Source organism: Notamacropus eugenii, chromosome 5, assembly GCF_028372415.1.
Source record: "Notamacropus eugenii isolate mMacEug1 chromosome 5, mMacEug1.pri_v2, whole genome shotgun sequence".
Taxonomy (NCBI): domain Eukaryota; kingdom Metazoa; phylum Chordata; class Mammalia; order Diprotodontia; family Macropodidae; genus Notamacropus; species Notamacropus eugenii.
Window position 1 is genome coordinate 388,320,088 of NC_092876.1, and position 8,936 is coordinate 388,329,023.

Sequence of the window (8,936 nt, forward strand, 5' to 3'; positions counted from 1 at the left end):
AGTCTTTAGCACTTAATAACTGACATCTCCACCCAATTTGTAGGCCGGAGGGTCACTAACACCAGAATGTACTTCACATTCCCAAGTAAGGGGGAGTGGATATTGGAAGAGGGTCATGTTTCTGTAAACACTTATTTTCTCCCCTTGTATAAAAACAAAGGGAAGTCCAGGGTGGGATTGATAGGGAGGTATAAGCAATGAGAGGAAGGGGCCACTTTTCAAGGTTTTTTTCAGATTGGCCACAAAACATATTGATCCTCCCCTTCAATGAGCCGGAGGTTAAGGTACAGAAGCATTCTGAGGATCCAGATGAGGGGCCAAGGGGGCAATTAAGGCAAATGAAGCTACACAGATAGGGGGAAAGTGATCAGTAGAATTAAGAGGCTTCTGTCATGATAGGATGAAAAACTATTTTGTTCCCTAAGATTGGAGGGGTAAGAGTAGTGGGGAAGGCAGAGACGATATGATACCTTTGGGAGAATTGTGCTCATGAACCAAAGTGGGAACAGGTTGACACAAAAGGGAGAAACAGGACAGGAATGTGGGAAGTACTGGCCCCTGAGAGGATGCTTAAGTGTTCCCTCCCTGGGTCTTTTTGGAAGAATCGTGGGTGGACTGGGATACTTGTAGCATCTGTATGGCTCCCAAGAAAACAAGCCCAGCTTAGGCATCTACTCCAACTTATAATCAGAGTTGTTCCAAGAAGATGAAAGTGAGGACAGTGTGGAGGACCAGATGAATTCCAGCAAGTAAAGAACCCTTGTAAAAGGTCAGTGGTCGAAGTTTCACTGTCTCCAAAGTGCAATGAATGACACCAGCAATGAAACTGGACAGGAAGTGAACAAAGATGTTTTCCTAGATCATTTCTGTGCTGGGGATCACCTGCTTGGCTTGGTCAAGATAGTTACCCCACAGTGACATCCATGGGATGACGACATCATAGCTCCAGAAAATAATTTATTTATACCTTCTTCATGGGCTACACATATGATGCCTTCTAAAGAATGGGAGTAATTCTGCTTTTACTGCACAGGTAACTTCATGTCATTCTGCATCTTGACATTCACCACATCTGCCAGAGTCCCCACAAGACCACCAGCAAAACCTCCAAGAGATCTTAAAAGCACCTTCTTATAGAAAAAGATGTGCCCCTGTCTCGCTGCAGTCGTTTTCAGAATGACTCATAGATGGTAAATCAGGTAAGGGTCATCTACCAGAGGATGGAGGCACTGATGCCTTTGTACAGGGCCAGGAAGCCATCTGTCCACACCACCTTTAATGCCATGCCAGTCATCTTCTTCTCTACCTTCTGCTGTGTCTGTAGATGGATCTTGATCAGGTCCAGACAGTGGGTGCAGGATGCGTCCCTGGAGCACGTTAGTCCCCCAAAGTACCAGCGAGACACGCACCTGTTGGACATGGCTGCACTGCTCAGAGTTGAGCCTCGGCCAGGCTGCATAGGCCAGAGCCAGGATGAGCGCAAGCTGGTGGAATGCAGCACAAGGTGAATGGGATGAGGCACAGTCAGAGAGCAGGATGAAGAAATTATAAAGAAGAAAGTTTTTATTAGGAAATCTGCAAATAAAATTTTTCTAAGATGATGGAGAATCAAACTATTATCAAGAATTTGGACAATAGAAAGCTGTGATCTGGATGAAAAAGGTAAGGGAAAGTAATTCTAGAAACATGAAATTATAAATAACTATGATGCTCTTACTACCCAAGGCCAATCATGAGCCTCTGAGGAGGCAGAAGCCTTCCATGCTCCATGGGAAAAAGAGGTTCTTCTCACATTTTCAAGTAAAAAGCAACTTCTTTCTGATGCCAGTTGGAAGAAATACTTCATAGTGATTAGTATCTTCTTACTAAAGGACAGGAAATAATAAATGTATGTTGTCTGCCATACATCATATGTGAGAGAGAACCCTGTCAAGAAACGGGCTTTAGTTTTGTGGACTACATGTTATGTTTGAATAATGGAGTCATCCTTAAGGAAATGGATACATCTTATGAGGATCTGGAGTAATGTTCAGAATATAATGATTATCATTTTGCTACATTACACAAGATTCTTTACTCATTCTATATTGCTTCTAGAATTACATTTTTTTTTTAAAAAACTGGGCATTAAAAACCCTCATTATTTAGTTCTGCCCTACTTTTCCACAATTATTGGACATCATTCCCCTTAATATCCTCTACATCATAGCCAAAGTATTTTTCTTGCTCTTCCCCAAACTCAGCATTCCATCACCAATGAGTATGTCTTTGTCCAGGCTTGCTCCCATACTGGGAGTATACTCCATTTTCACTTCCATCTCTTAGATTCCCTAGCTTCCCTCAAGACTCAGTTTATGTGCCATCCTTCTGTAGGAATCCTTCCCTGGTCCCCAGTCATCCATTCTCCAGTCTTACTTCTGAAATTATATTTGTATGTGTATTTGTTTGCTTATTATTTCCCCTCCCAACAGTAAAATGTAACCTCCTTGAGGGCTTTTTGTCTTGTTTTGTTAGTACCTGGATGGGAGAGTGTGTGTGTTTCTCCTTCATTGCCAAAGAAGACCATGCCATCAGAGAAATAATGACATGACTCGCATTTGACTTTGTTTTGAGAGAGGGAGGGCTGTGCAGGTCACCAGCCTCACTTCTCCTCCAGAGGCATCTGAATTCAGTGACCAGATATTCATCAGGATGACTGGAGATGACCCAGAATGAGGCAATTGGGGTTAAGTGACTTGCCCAAGGTCACACAGCTAGTAAGTGTCAAATGTCTGAGGTGAGATTTGAACTCAGGTCCTCCTGACTCCTACACTGGTGCTGTATCCACTGCACCACCTAGCTGCCCCTAGTACCTAGCATAATACCTTGGGTGTAGTAGAAACTTAGTATGAATTTACTAGATTAGACTGGATTGAAAATTAAATGTTTTTAATCAACTAAGTTATTTGTGCAAGTGTTGATCAGGATGGATTTGAGGGTAGTTTATTGTGTTAGAGACACTTGAGGATTCCTCAAGTTGACTTAGACCCACTAATCATTAGTTATATTCATTCAATCTATCATGATTCTACCTAACATTTCTATTATGCAGCCTGCATTTCTGCATCTTGTTGATAAGGATTTCATAAAAGACTTTGTCAAATGTCCTGGTAGTATATGATATTCTTGACATATAATGCTATTCAGTACTCCTATCTACTAGATTTGTTTCTGTTGAAACAAATTCCATTTGTTTCAAAATCCCTTCTATTGCCATCCTATAGTCATGAATTTCATACCTTCAAATTCATGTGACACTTACAAAGGTATATTTACAACCATCTGCTAAAATGTCGCATTCTCTTTCTTTATTATCCACACTCCATGTATTGGTATATAGATATCTGAGGTCATAAGTATTGTTTCAGATCATCTTTGAAATTATTTTTTCCTTTGAATTTATAGGTGCCTTCTCTAGTGTTATTTTTCGTTCTATGTCATATGTGTTATCCTCCATATTACCAGCTCTTAACAATTTTTTTCTGGGCTTTCTCCCCTCTGTCCTCTCATGCTTTCTAAATCTGTGGATAGAGCAAAATTGGTTGGGCTAACTAATTCAATGAATGACAGAATCAAGATTTAAAAATATCTTGACATATTGGAATGATGGGCCAAATCCAAAAAGATGAATTTCAACTGGGGATAAATAAAATCTTTCACAACAGTTAGAAAATCAAGCCAAGTTTTATACTTAGGTTAAAAATCAATTGTACATTTACTAGTTGGGGAAAATAGGGCTTACAAAACTGACTTGTAGTTGAACTCAAGCTCAATATGCATCAACAATGTCATACGGTTGCCAAAAACGCTAATATAGTCATGGGTTGTATAATAGAATTTCACGTCCAGATAAAGGGAGATAATAGTCCCACTGTATTTAGCACTGCTCAGACCATTTTGGTAATATTGCTTTCAGTTTGCAGGGTCATATGTTATGCAAGAAATTGCTGAACTGAAGAGTTTTTAGAGGAAGGTGACCAGGATGGTGAAGAAACTCAAAACCATGCCATCTGAGAAGTCGAAGGAACTAAATATGCTTTATATGGAGAATACTTTCAGTCAATAATAGCTGTCTTCACATATCATCCACATATCTGATATGGAATAGGGATTGAATTCATTTTGTGTGTTTCTGAAAAACAAGTAGGACTTAAATGAGCTGAGGAGAAAGTTCAAGGTATTCAATTTCAGCTCTCCATGTGGAAGACTCTTATAAAATTGAAAGCTTTTAAAAAATGGAATAGATTATATTTTTAAGTGTTTAGGAAGTGTTTATACCAAAGAAACTAGATGACCATCTAAGGTATTATAAAGGATATTCCTATACTACTATGTGTATGAAGTAGATGCTATGTATTAACTTAGGTTGGGAAAGGTCAGCTAAGGTCATCTAGACTAACACCTCTTCTGAAACAAGAAACTTCCCTATGGCATCCCCACTTGAGGCTTTCCATTTGGTCTTTTGAGAACTCATGTTATTATAATGCTACTCTTTACATTGAAGTAATATTTGTATCCTTATATTTTACCTGGTTGATCCCAGTTTTTCCTGTTGACACCACACAAAATAAATTTAATCACTTTTCCCAATGACAATCCTTCAACTCTTTGAAGGTTGCTTCCCCAGTCTGCTTTACCCATGAAATCCTTGCATCCCCACACCAACATCCCTAATTCATTTAGCATTTCTTCATATATTCTTATCCATATAATAACATGAGCAAGTAAAAACTTAATACATGTTCACCAAATAGAACTTAACTCAAGGACTTTTGTCATTTTGTTTCTCCTAATTTTGACTTGTTCTGAGATGTCAATGTCATTCTTAGCATGAGAGACCCTATTTTTTGACAAAATATTCTTGAATACTGACCACAAGAATATCTAATTTAATTGGTTTGGAGTTCTGTCCATAAATTAAGATTAAAACCCATCTGTAAATTAGTGGATCGTCTTTATTAACTTGCAAAATACTTATCATCCTCTGCTCAAGTTCGGGATAAGCCTCCCCAGCTAAATTGATCTTTGGACTACAAGTAGAGAACTCAACATTTGATCTAACCTTCACTATGTTGACATAAATTTGCAGTTTGAAGAGAGAGTGTGATTTTAATTAGAAAGAAGTAATCAAGGATTATATTTCAAGCTTAGAGGATGCTCAGTGCAAAGGCACAGAAATAAGAGAAATGTCACATATGAATTACTGAAAGGTCAACCAGGCAGGATCATAGAATGGAAGGAAGGGACTTATGCATGTGGGGATTAATGTAATGTATGTAGACCAGAAAGAGAGATTAGGGTCAGATTGTGAAAGTTTTTTAAAACCAAATTGATGTCTTTATATTTTGTCCTACAAGCAACAGGAAGCTACTAGAAGAAGAGTGAAGAATTGAGTAGAAGAGAAATCTGGTCAGATTTATGCTTAAGGAACACTTTATTGGTTTCATGAAATAAGTACTAGGGTGGAGAGAGACATTAAGATAGACCACTGTTGAGTCGAGGTAAAAAATGCTGAAGGGCTTATAGTTGAGCACAGAGGAAAGAGGCCAAATGCAAGATATGTTGTAGAGGTGTAATTAGCAAAAATTAGCAACTAATTGGATATGATGGGTCAGAAAGAAGGAGTCATAGATGACACTACAGCTATGAACCTGGGAGACTAGATATATAGTAGTGCCCTTGGCAGAAATAGGGAATTTTAGAAAGGGGTGAGTTTTTTTGAGGGGGAGGAAAGCATCAAATTCTTTTCTGGACATAATAAGGTTGAGATATTTCTGAGACTGCCTCACTGATACATAAATTTCCAAGAAGATTAAGATATTATAAGATTTAAATGATCATCAAACTATTTTATAGATTACCAAAAGTAAAGGTGTAAGGAGACATTCAAGATTATCTGGCCCACCTCTCTCTCTCTCTCTCTCTCTCTCTCTCTCTCTCTCTCTCTCTCTCTCTCTCTCTCTCTCTCAACAAAAATTGAGACCAGAGAAGTTGAGGCTTGGATTTGAGGATCAGGGAGGTTAAGTGATTCACTCATGGTCACTCAGGCAGTAAGTGGCAGAACATGTCCTCCTTTGACTTTTGTTTTATAGACCTGATTTTAAAATGCATATTAGTTTAGAAAGAAAGCATTTTGAGTTCTGAGGTCTGATGCAAATTAATTAATTAATTCAGCCTACAGCAAAACATCTATATCAAAGAAATGTGGTGGTTGAGGCAGTAATCAATGTTTAAAACATGAGTTTCCATTCCATTTATTTTTAGAGCATGACTTTCAAGAATTTATTCCATGCACTTATAACCCATACTGATTTGCAGGTTCATGTCAGCACTTTAATATCTTAGGACTCCAGCAAGATGAGGTGCTGTGATCTATGAATCCTGAACAGGACTACAGGAAAAAGAACAAAGAAGTATTTTTCAGCACCTTATTTTCAGATTCTTTGAATAGGTTACTTGCCCAAAGAGCATCCATAACCTGGGTAATATGCTATCACCCATATGCTGACAATATATTACCTGTGTTTAAGACTGACCACCTCAGTATTAATTATACTACCTCCTTTTCTGGCATATTTACTGTAAGGATTTTGTCAAGTGTTTTGACACAAAACTCTGTCACAAGAGTTAAAGTGATACTTGTAGAGCAAGGTCTACAATAGGTAGTATAAAAATAATTATTCACATTTTACAGATGAGGAAATTAGGGGTTATAAAGGTGTAGCTTGGTTACATTAAGTGTGAGAACAGGGACCAAGTTCAAGTCCTATGACTTCAAATGTGTTGCTCTTTTCACTGTACTACCTTGCCTCTGGGAGTAAACATTCAAAGCAGTCACAAGAACATATGTTTGAAGATGAAAATTATCTACATTAATTAAGAAGGGGAATATGACAAGGGTGAGTATTTGAGGTAGGCTTTGAATAAAGGAAAAAAAACTTAGCAGATGAAAATGAAGATAAAGAAGCATCATTGACAGCATCAATGGTGAGGTTTGAAGGGTATGACTAATGATCTAGAGTCTCTCAATGTGTATGGCACTCATGAAAGTGGTATTAAACCTGAGGTCTGTCAAAAATATCTTCATAGAAGTTGATGACTCCAGGTACCTGGGAACTTGAAGAGGGAATGAGGACTGAGCTAACTGCTGTTTCTTCAGCTTGACAATCTGGTGGCAGAACTGATAGCATGGCGGGCCTGGATTCAGCAAGTTGCAAACGTTACTGGGAGCAATTAGCTGGCTTAGAGGATAGGCCACCAAATCTGGAGTTAAGAATATCTGAGTTCAGATCTGACCTCAGACACTGGCTGCACGACCCCAGGCAAGTCACTTACCCATTTACCCCTGTTTGCCTCCATTTCCTCATCTGTAAAATGAGCTGGAGAAGGAAATGGCAAACTGCTCCAGTATCTTTGCAAAGAAAATTCCAAATGGGGAAGCACTGAGTTCAAATTCAATCTCAGACACTTACCATTTGTGACACATTGGACAAGACACAACTTGTTTGCCTTAATTTCCTCAACTGTAAAAGTAAGATAATAAAAGCACTTATTTTGCAGGATTATTATAATCATAAAATGAGATATTAGAAAATGTTTATTACATAACTTGGCACATAGTAGGGGCTAAATGAATGTTCATCTCCTTCCCTTCATTTTTTTCCTTTTACCTTTACATGTATTGTTCCTCATTTATGGAATGTAGTCTGTACATTTATTAGAAATCTTTAGCATTCTTCAAAACACTTTAGGTGATTCCTCCTCTAGGAAGCTTTTCCTGCTGTCCATACTTTTAAATGGTCTCACTCTTGTTTTCCCTTATCTGTCTATATGTTGTACCAACCAATAGAATTTACACCCCTGGAGAGCAAAGACATCCTTTTCGTTTTAGCCTTTGTATTATCAGTGCAAGGCACAGAGAATTATACATAGAAGTTGCTTAACAAATGCTTGTTGAATTGAACCGAATTGAAATGACTCATTGAGACACTGAGAAAGTAATGTTTAAGTATATTATTTTATTACACAAGGATATAGAAAATTGGGTCATGGTCACTTAAACACATAAAAGAATAAGTAGTCTCTTGCCATCGTCTGCTTATCTTTGGTTTTAATTCTCCATTAATAATTTTTGTTCCATTAATGATTTTGTTCTGCTTAGCAGAGATAAGAGAAGCTAAATTGGAGTTGAGTAGTCATGCCTTCTCTCCATCAGTTTTAATCAATTCTCCTGTGCTAAACAAGAGTTCTGTCCCTTCTTTAATCTTTCCCTTGTCCTCAACTAAGCTAAAAAGCAAAAACAAGAGCTTTCTACTATATTTAACATTCACATCAAGTCTCAGTTCAGCCTGAGATTGAATGTATCTGTCATTATTCTTGCAAGACTATGTCCATGTTTTGTTCACATCCTCACTGACTTGCCCTACCATCAATTTTTTCCCTGTGATTTTTCTAAGTTCCTCCTTAAATTTTTAACCTTCTTTGTAGATATATCAGTTTCTTTAGATAGTTCCCCCTTTTCTTCCTCTTCAGAATTATTTTTTGCATTGTGTCGTCACAGTTTCATTTTTGGAAGAATCCTATCCTTTGTCAGGAGATATCCCTTATAGAATCTTAAGTTATATGATTCTAACTGTCTTTTCTCTTGACTTTTAGAAAGCTGCTTCTTTAAAAGCTAGGGTACTGTTTAGATTGTACCTGAATGTGTCTCATTATCTGTTGTTCTCAAATATTGTGATCACTTTTCCTCCAACTTCCATCATTTCTCTTTAAGCGATGTCATTCTTTATTAGCTAAAATCTATACTATAATAGCAATTTGTTATTCTATTGCCATTGCTAATAGCAATTCACTTCCTACACCTCCTAAAGGAAGAAATTAGTAGCAACAAAATATTA

General features: G+C 37.7%; 1 pseudogene; it reads right to left on the reverse strand.

Moving 5' to 3' along the window:
• Positions 1 to 687: 687 nt before the first annotated feature.
• LOC140507970 (mitochondrial dicarboxylate carrier pseudogene) lies at positions 688 to 1,420 on the reverse strand (annotated as a pseudogene).
• Between the last annotated feature and the right edge of the window lie 7,516 nt (positions 1,421 to 8,936).